Consider the following 17,734-nt stretch of genomic DNA (forward strand, 5'->3'; position numbering starts at 1 on the left):
TTGGAGTATGAAAACACTACTGACTTTTGCATGTTGATTTTATATCCTGCAACTTTACTGAAATCATTTATCAGCTCTAAGAGTTTTTTGTAGAATCTCCCTGTACCTGTGAAGTTTTCTGTTATTATTTTGCTGAATAGGTTTCCAATACCTTTTCTTTTCTCCTCCCCTTCTGGAACACCCATGATTTGGATGTTTATGTGCTTAAGGTTGTCTGCTAGATTTTTTTTCCCTCATTTTTTTTTTTAAGATTATTATTTTCTCTTTCATCTGCCTGTTATTTTAAGAAGACTGTCTTCAAGATCAGAAATTCTTTCTTTTGCTTGCTCTAGTCTGCTGCTTAAGCTGTCAGTTGTGTTTTTTATTTCATGGAATGAATCCTTCAGTCCCTGGAGTTTTGCTACATTCTTTTTTAAGGTATTAATCTCTTTGTAAATTTACTCCTTTGTATCCTGGATAATTTTTCTCATTTTGTTGTGTTGTTTTTCTCATTTCAGAGTCTTCTTGTATCTCATTGAGTTTCCTTAAGATTGTTGCTCAGAATTCCTTCTTAGTCATTTCAAGAGTTTCCTGCTCTATGGGTCTTGTACTTGAGAATTATTGTATTCCTTTGGTGTCATATTTTCTTGTTTTTCTCTAAGTTGGTGTCTGGTCATCTGGTAGAGCAGTTGCTTCTTCTATTACTCTGGAGTGGGTTTTGAGGAGAGAGACTTCTTCCTGTAGATGTGTTTTATATTGACCATTGAATAGGGTGCTTTAGTATTGGTTCTGGGTAGACACACAAGTGTAGTCTCTATGTGAGTACTTCAGTCATATTCAATATTGGAGTTGTGTGTGAGTGCCTCTGTGGCCTAGGCACTGGGGCACTTAGTGATTCCTTACTGAGGTTAATGACATTGTGTTGGGTTGTCAAGTACCTGGGCTAGCTCTTGAGTTCTTGGGAGAAGCACCTAGTTGCCCTGTCACTCTTTGGCTGGGGTGGGTGTCCTTGGGTAGGTTTTTTGGCACCTCAGCTAGTGTTCTGTGACCATGGTAGGTTCATTGGGGTATACTGGAGCTCCTTAGTTTGAATGGGTGATCCTGGATGAGGTTTCTCTGTTCTATAGGTAGAAGCTCCTCCTGGGTCCTTGCTTCCCCCATTTGGGAGCTGGTTGGTGGTGGCTGGAGGTTTTCTTCCTTACTCTATGTAGCTATCCCAGGTTTCTGCATTCTCTGGGGCTTCTGCACGTGTCTCTTCCCAGATAAAGGCAGCTGCATGGGCTGTGTGTGTATTTCTCACACCCAGGTGCTCTAAAGTGAGGGGTAGTGTAATTCCCCCCTGTGGATTGGACCATTGGTTTGTGGGTCTGTGCTCACTCACCTCTTTTCCCAGGCTCTGGTGACGCTCCTTGTGTCAGTGCAGTCAAGTGGTTGGTGGGCCACCTGCGCAGTGGCGGTGGCTGCTGCTTTGGCAGCAGGCCGTCCTTGCAGCAGCAGTGATGGCAGGCCACCCTTGTGGCAGTGGTGGCTGTGGCAGACCATCCACGCAGTGGCACATGCAACTGCGCCCCATGCTCTTCTATTTGTTGGCAGGGGCTGCCCTTGGCTCCTCAGGTCCCTGTCCTCCAAAACGCACCATTTTCAGTGAACAATTTGGCAAATCTTGACAAATATATATAGTCATGTAATACCCCAGCAAGCATAATACAGTCCATTTTCATCATTTTCAAAAAGTTCCTCTGTACCTCTTTGCTGTTAGCCTTCTCCATGTATGAGCTACTGGCAACCACTGATCTGCATTCTATCCCTATAGTTTTGCCTCTTTTAGAATTTCATATATGTGGAAGCATAGTTACATCGCTGTTTTGTGTCTGGCTTATTTCACTTAGCGTAATGCTTTTGAGATTCATCCATGTTGCTTTTATCAGTGGTTCATTCCTTTTTATTACTGAGTAGCATACCATTGTGTTGGATATACTATAATTTACCTATCCATCAACTGATGGACATTTGAGTTTCCAGTTTTGGGCTATTGTGAGTCAAGCTGCTATGAATATTCATGTGCAAGTCTTTATGTAGTCACATATTCTCATTTTTCTGGGCAAATCCTGAGGAGTGGAATTGTTGCATATATGGTAAGTACACTGTATGTTTATAATAATCTTTATAATAAACTGCGAGTTTTCTATTTTCCATTTCCACCAGCAGTGTATGAGAGTTCTAGTTTGCTCCACATTCTCTCCAGTAGTTGGTATTGTGTATGTTTTTAAATTTAGACATTCTGGTGGGTTTGTTATGATTTCTTATTGTGGTTTTAATTTGCATTTCCCTAATAACTAATGATGTTGAACATCCTTTTGTATGTTTATTTGGCCATTTATATATCTTTGGTGAAGTGTCTGTTTAAATATTTTGCTCATCTTAAAAATTCAGTTTTCTTATTATTGAGTTGTAAGGGTTCTTGTTATATATTCTTGATATATAAGTCATTTATTGGATATATATTTTGGAAATAGTTTCTTTCAGGTTTGGCGCTTGCCGTTTCATTTTCTTAACTGTTTTTTGAAGGACAGAAGTTTTATATTTGGATCAAGCTCAGTTTATCAATGTTCTGTGTCCTATTTAAGAAATCTTACCTAACCCAGGGTTGCTAAGATTTTCTCCTAGAGATTTTTTCTTAGTTTTAGGTCTTACATTTAGGTCTATGAACCAATTTGAGTTGATTTTTGTATATTATATGGAATTAGTGTCAAGATTCACTTTTTTTCCCATATGCATATCCAGTTGTTCCAGCACCCTTTTTTGAAAAGATTCTCCTTAAACTGCCTTGGCACGTTAGTTAAAAATCTATTGGCCATGTATGTGTGGATCTGTTTCTGGACTCTCAGTTCTGTTAGGTTGATCTGTCTTGATACAAATATCACTATCTAGATGCCAGTATCACATGTCTTGATTACTGTAGCTTTATCATAAGCCTTAAAGTTAGATAATGTAAATTCTCCAACTTTGTTCTCTATCAGAATTGTTTTTATGTTCCCTGTCCTTTGCATTTCTGCCCTACAGGTTTCTAATGAGGACTGTGAAGTGTTTTGCTTTGTTTTGTTTTGTTTGTTACCTGAATGAGATAATTTAGTGATCTTGAGAGAAGGTAGGAAGAACATATTTTATCATAGCAACAGGATTCTAAGAATGAACTGAATTGGCACCTGATTCATTGAAACCTTATGAGGTTTTTAATTTTTAAAATTTAGAGTGATATAGACATGTGAAACCACCATGATCATGATAAGTAGCGTGATTTTGTGGTTAAGAGGTCAGATACCAGACTGCTCTAGTTTGAATCCTTACTGTTTAGCCTCTCTGTGTATCTGTTTCCTTTCCAGGCAAATGGGGATAATAAGAGCACCTGTTTCATAGAGTTGTTCTGAAGATTAAGTAAGATCATACATGTAAGGGGCTTAGCACAGTTCCTGCCACACAGAAAGTACTCTATGAATGTGCTGCTATTACTGCTTTGTTCACCTACACGATGCTAGAAAGCTTCAGAAACTGATAAACTCACTTATAGGAACTATTATAAGAACTCATTTGTAGGAACCCCTTTGCTCAAATCTTTCAGCTTCTGTCATTTATTTCAGTTTTAGAAAGGCAGTGGTAGTGCTAATTGGCTTTTTTTTTCTAGTCTCTTGGTAGATTTTCTAATCTTACTTTTCACTGGTGAATTTGGTAATTTACGTGTGCAATTAAATTTGGATTTGTGCATTGAACAAGCAGGTGAAAAAAGAACAATTGACTTTTAGTGGTATAAATTATTACTGTAAATTTTGAAAAAAAAACAACAGTTTTTTTTTTTCTTTGCCACTTTTTAGCTGGTTCATCAAGATTCTGAATTGGTGGTTCTAGAATACAAGTGAAAACCCATTAGTTTGATTCGATTTCATCTATAGTTCTTTACTTGCTGAATAAGCATGTCTGCTTCCTGGTTTATTTGACTAGTTCTCATTATTGATGTAGCAAAACAATTTGCCAGCAAACTCAGCAAGTCTTTTTCTTTTCTAAGTGTACTTCCTTTCTAAATAGTGAACATAACAAAAAAAGCTTTTTCTTTTTTATCAGGTGTTTAATTTTGTGCAGCTAAACATTGATAATTTGTATGGCTTAATTAATAAGAGTGCCAAAATCAGTCATTGAGCCTAATAAAACCCTCCAAAAGGGAAGTACTTGTGGCAGGAGTTTGGAAAGCTGGATGGACTACAGTGTGTGAGGCGAACGTGATAACCACTACACTACGGAAACAAGCTTGGATGGACTACAGTGTGCACTGACATTTCATTTGCAGAGCATTGTAAATAGACTTTCCCTCCTGTAATTCCAGAAATGCCCTTGATAGTGTCCTTATTGAACATTCTTCTTTTATGAATCTCTAAGCACTATGTGTGTAGAGGGTGGGGTGGTAGATTAAACATATTGAATTTGAGATTCCTTTGGGATGTCCAAGTAATTATGTCATGTTAGTGGATATTCAAGTCTGGAGCTTAGTGGAGAGAAATTTGGACTGGAATTATTAGTATATGAGTGGTAGGTAAAAGCCTTGGGAATGGCTGGAATTAAAAAATATATGTACATTGAGAGGTAGAGACAGAAATGGATTGAAGACAGAATCCTGGGGTATGTCCACTGTGGTACCATCATACTTTGACTTTCTTTCATTATATCAGTTCAGAGTAAGATAGTATCTGTATTAGTACTTTCCTTCTAGAGGGTTTTATTAGGTTGATTGATTGATTTTGGTACTCTTACTAATTAAACCATAGAAATTATCAGTGTTTAGATAAACAAAATTAAACACCTGATAAAAGAAAATAGCTTTTTTTATTATTATCACTATTTAGATAGGAAGTACACTTAAATTATATTCAATATGAATAGTGAACTACGTAGTCCTATTGTTCAGCTTAATTAAACAAATCTTTATTGAGGTCCCTCTGTGTGCCTTAACTATGCTAATTAGCTCTGGGTGTATAAGCAAAATCGACACTGTCTTTGCCCTCATGGACTTTTATAGACTATTGTGAGAGATGGTCTGTGCTGTTTCTGACACCAAATATGTGGGTTTCTTCCTCATACCAATCAATTCTCCAACTCTCCAGACACCAGCTGGGTATCCTGCAATACCCAGAGATAGTAGCATCAGACTCCACAGATTTAAGGGTCGAGTCCCACAGACTACCCTTCAGATGCCAGTCATACATATTAGGCCCCCTGGTTACCCACACTTCTGTCCAAATTGGCTACAGACTGGGGTTTCCATGCCATCTCATTCAATAATTTGCTAGAATTTACCGGAATGGCTCACAGAAGTCAGGAAAACAGTTTACTTACTATTAATGGTTTATTAATAAAGGATACAACTCAGGAATGACCAAATGGAAGAGAAGCATAGGGCAAGATATAGGGGGAGAGAATGTGGAGTGTCTGTGGCTTCTCCAGGTACATTGCCCTTCCAGCACCTCAGTATGTTCGCCAATCCAGAAGCTCTCCAATCTCTGTCTTGGGGTTTTAATGGAGGTTCCATGATTTAGGCAGGATTGATTAAATCATTGGCTATTGGTCATTAACTCAGTCTTCACCCCCTCTTCCCTCCCCAGAGGTCTAGGGGTGGGGCTAAAAGTTCCAACCCTCTAATCACTTGGTTGGTTCCTCTGGCAACCATCCTCTATCCTGAAACTATCAAGGGGCTCGGGAACAGTCACTTCATAAGCACAAACTCTGGTGTGGTTGAAAGGGGCTTGTCATGAATAACAAAAGATGCTCCTATTATCCTGTCGCTCAGGAAATTCCAAGGGTTTTAGAAACTGTTAGGAACTGAGGACAAAGACCATATATATATATTATTATGCTACAGATAGACATTAAACAAGTAATCCCACAAATAGTATGTGATTGCAAACTGTGCAAGGTGCTTTGAAGGTAAAGTACTGGGTGCTGTGTGAGCATTTTAAAAGAGGGACCTGATCTCATATGGTTACAGTCAGGGATAGCTTCCCTGAGGAAGTGGCATTTAATTCAGTTAGTAGTATTACTACTGAGTACCTAATATGTCCCTGGTTTGGGGCTGTTTAAACTGAGATCTTGTGACTAGACATTAACTTGGTGAAAGAGGGTGTGATGGAGAAGGCAGGCTCTGAGTAGAGGGAATGTAGATATATGAAGGTCCTCAAATACAAAGGAGCATGGTGCCTTCCAGGAATTGAAGGATCTCAGGTGTAGCTATAGAAGGGAGAGCAAGGGGGAAAGGTCAGCTCTTGACCTTTTGGGCCAGAGGAGAGATTTTGTTCTTTAGGTTAAAACTATTAAAAAGCTTCTGAAAATTTTAAAACTTTTTTCCCCTTTCAAATAGACTTTATTAACTTTTTACTATAGAAAAATATTAAGCATATGCATAAATGGAGAGAATATTTCCTCACACCCAGTTTTTAACAGTTATCAACTCATGACCACTTTTATTTCGTTTATGCCCCCATCACTTTTTCTGCCTCTTGTATTATTTTGAAGTAAATCTCAGATATGATATTCCAAAGGACTTTAAAGCAGGAGAGACACAATCAGGTTTGTTTTTTAAAGCACTACTCTGGCTAGGGAGGCAAAGGAGGATGCAGGAAGTCATTTAGGAGATTATTGTGGTGGTCCAGATGTGAGATGATTGTAGCTTGGACATGGGTCCTGGTAGTGAAAAGGGTGATATATGGATAGATTTGAGGACCATTTAAGGAGTTATAGACATATGCAAAAGTATGCATGTTGGCCTATGTGAAAATTCCACGATATAAAAATTACAGATCTTTTACCTTTCTTGGCCACAAATTTGTGTCTTGGTTTCACCACATCTTGAGCTTGACTTTTGTGGCCAAGAAAGGTAAAAGATCTGGAATGGCTCCTGAAACCTGCTCACAGAAATTCTCTGACCTCTTCTGGCTTGTCTGCACTTTTGATCTTGCTTGCAGCTGTTGACCTAAAAGAAACTGGGGCCGAACATAGAAGCATGGAGTTTATTGAGCCAATAATGACCACTGCAGCCAAGAAATGCATACGTCAGGTTACCCTGTGAAATGCACTTGGAAAGGGGCCAGCAGAGCTCAGCATTTTATAATCACACAAAGGAGAATCAAAGGAGAGAGAGAAGAGGAAAGCCCTCTAATCACTACATCAGTTTTTCTATTGGCTAGTTCATATATATAGATTTTGGATTGTTACTAGGTTACATTCTTCATGCAGAAATTTAGGGTAACAGTTACAAGAAGGACTCCAGGTCACTTTGTTACTTCTTATGATGCCAGCATGTCTTGTTTCTGAGTTAAAACAGTCTATAACATGTGGATGTGACTGCTGAATTATCCCAAATTTCCCAAGGCACTCCAATTGATTTTTTTAGTGTATCACAGCTATCCTTGTTAATTTAAGTGCTTACCATTATTTTCTAATATTTTATTGTTCTTTCATCTTCCATCTTCCGTCTTCCCTGAAGTTCTATATTTTCCTTTGCTTTCAAAGCCTAGTTCTTCAATAACTCTGACCACCACCACTCGTGGAGATCCTAACTTTTTTCCAGGGGTTTTCTGGATCATTGCCTCCTTTGAATACTTGCAGCAAGGAACAATATTATACTTAAAATCCGTATACATTTGAGTTCTTCTACACTTGCAGAAGTGTTACTGAATGGCAGTTCCAGGTTCATGGTCAAACCACAAAGGAAAGTCTTTCACAGGACCAAGAGGAGCCTACACTGCAGCGAGCACTTCTATGACAAAAGGAAAGGAAGAGGGACAGACAGTCAAAACACTGAAACAACAGGGCTTTATTACAAAGTGAAAGTATATGCAGAAGGGTGCACAGATGTCCTCATGAGTGAGGAGCACATCTGGATTCTTATGGGGAGGGTTTAAATGCTGTTCTGGGATGAGGGCATTTCTCTATCCTAACAGGAGGAATATTTGGCCATGGGGAGGATCTAGGGTAATTAAGGCATAACAGGCTGATGCAAGGTTGCATCAGCTTCCTGTCATGTGTCCCTGAGTTTCTGAAGTTTTTGGTCATGCACAGTGGAGTCACTTTTCCCTTAACTTTGTCCTTTCTGGTCTGGCATCATGGGTGGAAGGTCATATATTAGTCATCTGCACTTTTGTGTGCAGGCACTGCAGTTTTGTAAACTGCAGAGTTCCAGGTGTAGCATGTTGATTGGTAGGGTGGTTAAGCTGTTGTCAGCTCATTATGGGTTCATTAACTGCAAAACAAGGAGGCAGCTAGTGCCGATCCAATCTGAATATTTATGAGCAGCCTTCCTAGGGTGTGTCCATCTTCTGTCCTGCCTCAAGAAGTTCTTCTATACTTCTACACTTGAGGTTGTGGGTGGGATATAGATGTTATTTGAATGGTGACTATATCTCTGGTTAGTGGGGGAATAGTAATGATGATAATAGCTGCCATTTATTGGAAACTTATGTATCAGAACTGAACTGAGGAAAGAGAAGAGTCTATCTCTGCTAAATTAGAGTTTATAACCTCATTGACTGATTTGAAGTTAACTTATCTGAAAATTAAATGTGCAGTTATGATCTAGTTCTGAAACTCGTCTTGAAAAGCAAGCTCCAGAGCTGATACTTAGAAAATATGCCAACTTAAAAAAAAAGAAATTATTTATGACCCCCTTGCTTTGAGTTTGGAATTGGGAAACCCCTAAGCCTGTTGGTGAAATGTTTTATTTACACTTCTACTGAAGTAAGAAATAGCATGTAACAACTAAATGCTTAGAGTTTAGAATAAACTGACATTAGTACTCATATACAGTTATTTAAATCTAGAAAGAAGTTGTAATTAATTAGTTAATTTCACAAACACTGTGATGTTCTAGGCTGCATGCTAGGGAATTAAAATTGAATAAGATGGGGTGCCTATCAGTGAGATGGTCTATTAGGGGAGTAAAAAAAATTCTAAGTAATTACAGTTCAAAGTGAAAGGCAACCTGTTAGAGAACTAGAAAGCACTAGTTTTCAAGTTCTGAAAGACCCTGCAAAGTTTTTTTAAAGTAAAATTTGAAGAATGAAGAGGAAGGACTTCACTAAGTGAAGAAAAAGAGGATAGAAGCAGTGGTTTGAAGGCCTGAAAGCACTTGGTGTTTTAAAGAACCTGTAAGAATTTGTTAGGGTAGCTATGATGTAAGGGGTAGGTTGGAGAGGATAGAAGACCCTAAACTGGAAAAGTACCTTAATTCCTGATTATAATGAATCAATTGCTGCTGTAGAGTGATTGACTTTTACCTGGTTCAGCACTGAATGCTTTAAGTAAGAGAATAACTTTACATTTTGGCTTGTAGAAAGAGGATGAACTGGAGTGGTGGAGAACCTGGTATCAGGGAGCTGAGTAAAGAAGCTACTGTAATGGGCAGCAAAGAGAGAATTTCATCCTAAAGCACTGACTCTCGGGTAAGGCAAGTAGTGACACACACTTTTCCAAAAGAAGTGCTTTAGTGGGGTTGGGTTGGGGAGCTAGGCATGTGTATTTTGACAAGCTCCAACACTTGATTCTTATTCACATCTACCCCACATTTAGAATTAATTTTTCCAGGAAGTGATATTATGGAATAGTGAAAATAGCATTGGATTGTAGAATCTGGAGACTTTTGTTCGAGTCCTGACTCCACTGTTTGTGTGATCTTATCAAATTATTTAATTTTTTGAAATTTATGTAGTGTTATTAATAACTGTTCTATGGGATTTTATAATTAAATGAGGTATCTGAAATGTCACAGGTGCCCAGTAAAGTGTATAAATTTATTTTAAATTTTAATCTAATTTTTGAAATGAGAAATGATGTTAGAAACTACTGAATTTCGTCACATTTCAGTACCCTTATCCACATATTAAATGAAAAAAAATATATAAAACATTGCAGATGTGACTGTTGGCAAATATATTCATTGGCAAGTAACAAGTGATGATACCCTTTAGTAATGGACTAAATTCATTTTTTAAAAAAATTCCTTCAGTGTTTACTGATGGTTCAAATGGGCAAACATAAATTGTCTTCAGATTAATTTAAAAGATAGACCTTTGTTTATCAAAGCTTAATACTTAGTGGAGGAAAAAAAGCTTGATTTCAGTTCTTCTGAAGTTAACCTTTTCTGTTTGATTGAAAATAAAATTAAATTAAATTTACTCCTAAATTCTGATTAAATGTTTTTTCTTGAACTAATATTTTCCCTGTCAGTTTTATCTTTATTTACTTCTCTAGATCTCCAATGCTACCACTCTCTCTCATGCACATTTCTGTAGTCTGCTGTTTTTTTGGATACTTTATATATTTTTCTCTGGGAGGAATGAACACTTTTATTTATTTTATTTATTTATTTTAATTGCTTTTTTATTTTATTAATTTTTTTTTTACATTCTAGGATGTTGTTGTGGAGCAGTGGGGAGGGAGGGGGAATTTGGAGAGGGGAAAGAAATGTGATGGAGGAAGGAGGAAAGAGGAGGGGTGGGATTGAGGCCTGTGGCACCACCATCATTCCCACATGGGAGACTGGGGGCTTCCAGTGGTGTCTTGGTCATTGCTGGGCTGGGTGCAGATGTCAGGGGAGTGTGGCAAAAGCCCTCGCCCCCCCCCCCAGGACCCCAGCTCGGGAACCAGGGGCCCTTCTTGCTGCAGGTTGGTAGTCCTCACTGGGCTGGTTGCATGTGTTGGGGGAGTCTGTGACCAAGACTTTTGGCTCCCCACCGCTCCAGCTTGGGAGAGCCCGGGGCACTTCCTGTGGTGGCTTGGTGGTCACGGCTGGGCTAGGGAGAGCCTGGGGCACTTTCTATAGACACTTGGTGTTCACCACTGGGCTGGTTGCGTGTGTCAGGAGGGCGTGACTGAGGCCCCCACTGCCCTGGCTCTGGAGAGTCCGGGACATTTCCTGCAGTGGCTTGGTGGTCGTTGCCGGGGTGGTCCGCATGTGTCAGGGGTGTGTGGCTGAGGCCCTTGTCCCCCACCCTCCAGACAGGTTGCAGGTGTCAGGGGACATTGCTGAGGCCCCCCGGTCTTCCCACCTTTCTGGCTTGGTATCCCAGGGGACTTCTGGTCCTTCTAGGTGTTATAGGTGTTCTTTGGTGAAATGAGACCTTTACTAGTTAATATCAAACTTTGTCTCTGGTTGCAGGTACTTTGTTTTTTCTTTCAGTTCTGTGTTGGATTATTTGCTGTTCCCACCACTTAAACCCTGCACTGGAACTAATTTGTTGTCCTTTGCTTATTTCTAAAATGGGGGAACTTCCTGTGAGGACCAGTACTTGAGCTCTGTGGTTGAGCTAAATTGTTGCTTTGCTGCTGGTTCCCTAGGGAAAGCTTTTTGTGTAGCTCAGGTTTTAATGGTTGAATTTATAAGCACTTACCATTCTAGTGAAATCCAGTGCACCTGGGTTGTGTAGAAACTCTGGTCTGGGCCTGAGTCTTTTCATCAAAGTGCACCCCATGCAACTCTATATTCCTGACCAGTCTCTTCTGAGTGGTCCTACACTGATTGGGGTGCAGATCAGTTGTCCTTGCTGTGCCCCAGTGTTCTCCTGGTGGGCCCTTCTCCCCTGCTGCCTGTGCTGCAAACACTTCCCATGGGATGGGCTGTGCTCTGGTCCCTTGCAATGACTCACTGGCCTCTGAGTGGCTCCTTTTTTTCAGTTGTTGTGGCTCCTCGCTCCTATGTGGGTCCATGGGAACCCTATTAATGGTCTTGCTGGCCTGGGAGCCACCAAGGCCCTCTTCTCCCTTGCTGCTTCCAAGCAACTTCATCCATAGGGTATAGCTGCGGCTTTTGCCAGCTCTTGCTCTGTGTGCTCAGAAGCTCCAGCCTGGAAGTGGCCAGGGTTCGAAATGGTCAGTGTGGTTTTTTCTTTCTCTCTTTTTGGCTTCTCCCGCCTTCATGTGCTCTGTAGGTCTCTCCTCCTCTTCCCCTGAGCTCTGACGGCTGGCCCCAGCTTGGCTGTCATTGCTTTTTGATAGTTGTAAATTGGTTGATTTGTAGGAGAGAGTGACACTGGGGACCATCTATTCCACCATCTTGACCAGAAATAGAGGATATTTTATTTTAAAATTGTCTTTACCTTTATCTGCTTTGAACTCTGTTTCCAAAATGATAGAAACAAACACAAAGTTTTAATAAAACAATTGTAAAAGGCAATCTTTAGTGACTAAGATTGACTAAAATTGACCCAGTTTTCCTTTCTCAAAGTTGTAAGAATTTATAAAGCAGAAGCTTGTGCTTTAAAACTCCATTGGTACATCTTAAAATGTTATAATTTGTGAATGTGTCATTTAAATTTTCAAGTAGGAAAAGAATGATTACTCCTTTACTTTTTTTCCCCTCAAATTGCTTTAGGGAGGTGGGTAAGAGGGGAAGTAGGGCTCTTAGTTCCAGGATAAAAGTGCAGTGCCTTCTGCTAGAGTCTAAGTTTTAATAGATGATAGGTGTGATATTGTGAAGTACATATTTGGTCCAGTTTCTTGGCATACAACTCCTAAAATCCTTGGAATCTACAAAGTGATGAGTATCTTTTTATATGCAGTGAGATGACTGATGGCTTCAGGATGGGGGCTGGTCTCTGGAAAGACCAAGCCATGATTACAGGGAAATTTAGCCCTACCTCCCAACTTCCTGGAAGGGAGAAGGGGCTAAAGATTGAGTTGATCACCAGTGGCTAGTGACTTAACTAGTTATGACTAAGTAATGAAGCTTTCATAAAAACTCATAAAGAGTGGATTTGGGGAGCTTCAGGATAGCTAAACACATGGAGATTTCTAGGAGATGGCATGCCCAGAGAGAGCAGGGAAGCTCCCAGTCCTTTTCCCAATACTTCGCCCTATTCATCTCTTCCTCTGGTGTTCATTGGTATCCTTTGTAATATACTTTATAATAAACTGGTAAATATAAGTACAGTATAGTATTTCCCTGAGTTCTGTGAGTTACTATAGCAGATTTATGAAATCCAAGGAGGTGGTTGTTGGAACCAAGGTTTATAGTCAGTTTGTCAGAAGCACAGGTAAAACAACCCGGGGCTTGTGATTGGCATCAGAAGTCACAGGAAGTCTTGTGGAGCTGAGCCCTCAATCTGTGGGATCTGAGACTATCTCCATGTAGATAGTGGTGTAGGAATTGAATTAGAGGACACCCTGCTGGTATTTGCTGCAGGATTGTTTGCTTGGTGTGTGGGGAAAACCCCTCACACATTTGGTCACAGAAATGTTCTCTGTTGCAAGAGTATAGTAGGAAGAAACTGAGTTTGTTTTTTCCTCTATATCATCAGAGTAGGAAATATGAAACTTTATATTAAAACCACACATATACAGTCATATGTTGCTTAACTATGGGGATATGTTCCAAGAAAAGCATTGTTAGGTGATTTTTGTCCTTGTGTTACCATCATAGAGTGTACTTACACAAACCTATTGTTATAGCCTACTAACACACCTAGGCTATATGGCTCCTCTGCTAGAAACCTGTACAGTGTGTTACTGCACTGAATACTCTAGGTATTTGTAATACAGTAAGTATTTGTGTATCCAAACATAAGTAACCATAGAAATTTTTCAGCTTCATTATAATTTTATGCGACCACCATCATGTATGTGGTCTGTCATTGACCATAATGTTTTTGCTGCACATGACTGTATTATGAAGAATAATGTCAAAATTATAGGAATTTAAAGTAATTTCTTGCTTAAAATTTGCCACTTATTTTGGGATACCCCAAACTGCTGGAAGCACACATTCATTCTACTTTGCTGGTAGGGTAGGAATATATACAGGAAGAGGTTTGAGATGCTACTGCTAATAGATAATTGTTTAGCTTTGAAATGGATGGTCTGAAAACTAGCTTTTTAAAAATATTTGAAGGAATAATAACTTTATTCTTTACCTTAGGGAAAATTATTCTAAATTTTCACATTTGGAGAGAGACTGCTGATTGCAGCTGATGTGAATGGGTTTACAGCTTGAAAAATTTAGACAGCCAACTGATTTTAGTTTATTGTAAGTGTTTTAGCACTGAGGGAACCTAGATTTGCAATTTGAACAACCTTGATGAATTGTTTTTTATTCATCATTTCCCTACAGCATAGTTTGTTAAAGAAAGGACTAAGCAGAATTTATCCAGTAACTCAGAGTTTTATTGGAAATGTCACTAGTTTGGTGTAGTGTTTTGGTTTTTGGATCTCTCTCTGCTGATCATAATTATCTTGAAAAGAATCATGCCGTTATCTCTGGCAAATCTTGCTGCATTGATGATTCATCTTTTTGTTTTGTAAAATGCACCATCAGAATATATGCAGAGGTTGTGTTTGTAATATATATGTGTAACACACATGAAAAATGACAAGTTGTAAGTAAAACTATCTCAGATTCTCTGGGGTAGAAGGCTGATGTATATGTCATCTCTATGGTATTTGTCCCCAAACTGCAGATTTCTGTATGCCTGAGGAAAGGACAAAAACATTAAACCTACTTTATTTTAATTTTTGTTTTTCAAACCTTCTGTGTTATAGTTAGAAGCAAGATAGATACAATCAACTGTTTAGAAAAATACATTTTTAAGTTTTTTTGGTTGAAATGATGTTTATAAAAACAAGCCTATTATAAAGATATTGTTGAATTTTTGTATATCCTAAATTAAAACAGTAATGGGAAAGGGATTATAATATTTGATTATATTGTAATTGAAAACAATATAGTCATGTAAACATTTTTCTTGAGAAAAATTTAAAATTAAAGTACAGAGAATAAAAAACCCCTCCTGTGTTTCTTCTACCATCATTTAACAAGTGCTAAATCTTTGTCATGTTCATGTAATCATGTTAGAAATAAAAGAATGAAAACACACAATGTTGATGTCCTCTTTGACACCTCCCACCCCCCTAGGCAATGACTATTGTGAGTTTGGGGGTCTATCATACTAGTCTTTAAAAAAATTACTTTTATTTGTCTTAACATATATCTACAACCAACATATAATAGAGATAGCAATAATAAACAAAATACTTATGATCATAACAGCAGCTTACATTTATTGAGTGTGTACTATATTCCAGGCAATGATTTAAGAACTTTATGTGTTATCCCATTTAACCATCATGACAACCATAGAGGTTCTCTTATTACCCACCATTTTACAGATAAAGAAATTGAGCCATGGAGGAATTAAGGAACTTACCTTGGTGAATAGCCAGTAAATGGAGTAGCCTAGATTCAATCCTAGCTGCTCTGACAGACTGGGCCTTTTACTTTTAATTTACATAGTATAGCATCTGTAGTATTGTTTTGTGTGCGTGTGTGCATGCGCTTCCCAAACACTAAATATTGTTTTGAACATTAAAAAATATTGTTTTTGTTGATTTGTGTGTTTATAGTCTAAAGCTTATATCTTGGCATCATACCGATATACCACATTTTATTTATTTTAATTGATTTCTTTACACATAATTGAAAGTTATGTTACGCTATGTAAGTTATTTACAACTATGAAGTCGTGTGGCAAAATAAATTATCTAGAAGGCAGAAAAGTACATTGTGAATGTATGTAAAATGGTGTGGTGTTTATGGATATACTTTTAATATGATTATTGGCTGTGTGGTATTTCAAGTTATGTTCTTAGAAAGAGAAACAAAGTGCCCAAGATTAAAAGAAAAAATGTACAAACCATGTGGATTTGATTCAGTTAAAAACACTATCAGACTCTTGGCTCTGTGGCAAGGCAGTTGATGTAGCTTGGCCCTTGCTTGGCACACTTTAGTTATTTCTTACTTATTGATGAATATTTAGGTTGCTTTTCTGTTATAAAGAGAGTGCAGTGAACATCTTTAAACATGTCTTTTTTTTTAAAAAAGGAATTTTTAAACATTGAAATGTATTGATTGATTATACATGTTTATGGGGTGCAGTTATCTTTAGTTATATTTCAATACATGTATGCAATGTGGGATGATCAACTCAGGGTAATTAGTGTATTCATCATCATAAAACTTTATCATTTCTTTGTGATGAGAACATTTGATCTCCTCTAGTCTAGCCATTTGAGAACATACTATAAATTATTGTTAATTATAGATGCCTAGCATTACTGTACACCACTAGAACTTACTTTTCCTGTTTAGCTGTAATTTTCTGTCCATTAACAACCACTTTCTTTACCCCCTCCGTTTCCCAGCCTCCAGCAACCACAATTCTCTCTGCTTCTACAAGTTTAACTCATTTGTTTGTTTTGAGCTCCCACATATGAGTGAGAACCTACAGTATTTATCTTTCTGTGCCTGACTAACTTCATGTAACATAATGTCTTCCAGGCTCATCCATGTTGCTGCAAATGATAAGATTTCATTGTTTATCCATTCATCTGTTGATGGAAACCTAGGTTGATTTTATATCTTGGCTATTGTGAATAGGACCGCAATAAACATGGGGATGCAGATATCTCTTCGGTGTGCTAATTTCTTTTCCTTTGGATAAATACCCAGCAGTGGGATTGCTGGATCAGAAGGTAGTTCTATTTTTAGTTTTTTGAGGAAACTCCATACTGTTTTCCATAATGGCTGTACTAATTTAAATTCCCACCATCAGTGTGTGAGAGTTCCCCTTTCTCTGTGTCCTCTCCAGCACTTGTTATTTTTTGTCTTATTGATAGTAGCCATTCTAACTGGGGTGAGGTGGTATTGCATTGGGGTTTTGATTTGCATTTCCCTGATTAGTGATGTTGGGCATTTGTATGTCTTCTTTTGAGAAATGTCTATTCAGGTCATTTGCCCATTTTAAAAATTGGATTATTTGTTTTGTTTTGCTGTTAAGTTCCTTATATATTCTGAATATTAATCCCTTATCACATGAATAGTTAGCAAATATTTTCTCCCATTTTGTTGGTTGCTTCTTTGCTCTGTTGATTGTCTCTTTTGCTGTGCAGAAGCTTTTTAGTTTGGTGCAATCCCATATGTCTATTTTTGCTTTTATTGCCTGTGTTTTGGAAGTCTTCTCCATAAAATTTTTGCCCAGACCAATGTCTTGGAGTGTTTTTCCTGTTTTCTTCTAGTAGTTTCATTGTTTCAGCAGTGAAGCCATCTGGTCCTGGGCTCTTCTTTCTTGGGAGACTACTGATAACTCATTCAATCTTGTTACTTGTTATTGGTCTGTTTCTGTTTCTTCTTGATTCAGTCTTGGCAGGTTGTATATGTAAAGAAATCTATCCATTTCCTCCACGTTTCCCAGTTTGTTGGAGTATAGTTGTTCATTATGCTCTCTGATGATTCTTTGTATTTCTGTGGTATCAGTTGTAATGTGTCCCTTTTCATTTCTTATTTTCTTTGTTTGGGTCTTTTTTCCTAATTAGTCTAGCTAAAGGTTTGTCAATTTTGTTTATCTTTTCAAAAGAACAGCTTTTTCTTTTGTCAGTCTTTTGTATCTTTTTTTTTTTTTTGGTCTCTTTCATTTAGTTCTGCTTTGAATTTTATTGTTTCTTTTTGTTTACTAATTTTGGGATTGGGTTGTTCTTGTTTTTCTAGTTCCTTCAGGTGCAACCTTAGGTTGTTTGTTTGAAATATTTTTACTTTTTTGCTGTAAGCACTTATTGCAATAAACTTCTCTCTTACTACTGCTTTTGCAGTATCTCATAGGTTTTGGTATATTTTGATGCTATTTTCATTTGTTGCAAAGAATTGTTGATTTCCTGCTTAATTTCTTCTGTGACC

The 17,734-nt window shown here is 38.1% G+C and overlaps 1 protein-coding gene across 12 annotated transcripts in view; it reads left to right on the forward strand.

Annotated features, from left to right (window-relative positions):
- The window catches only part of HERC1 (HECT and RLD domain containing E3 ubiquitin protein ligase family member 1), a 211,728-nt gene that overhangs the window by 24,252 nt on the left and 169,742 nt on the right, over nucleotides 1-17,734 (forward strand). The window contains exon 2 of one of the 12 annotated variants that reach the window (XM_063090802.1): nucleotides 9,350-9,458. The exons of the other annotated variants lie outside the window; for them this stretch is intronic. The gene's annotated coding sequence lies outside the window, so the exon portion shown is untranslated. The remainder of the gene's footprint in view (nucleotides 1-9,349; nucleotides 9,459-17,734) is intronic. 12 annotated transcript variants of the gene reach the window in all.

This window comes from Cynocephalus volans, chromosome 3 (assembly GCF_027409185.1).
Source record: "Cynocephalus volans isolate mCynVol1 chromosome 3, mCynVol1.pri, whole genome shotgun sequence".
In the NCBI taxonomy this organism is placed as follows: Eukaryota; Metazoa; Chordata; class Mammalia; order Dermoptera; family Cynocephalidae; genus Cynocephalus; species Cynocephalus volans.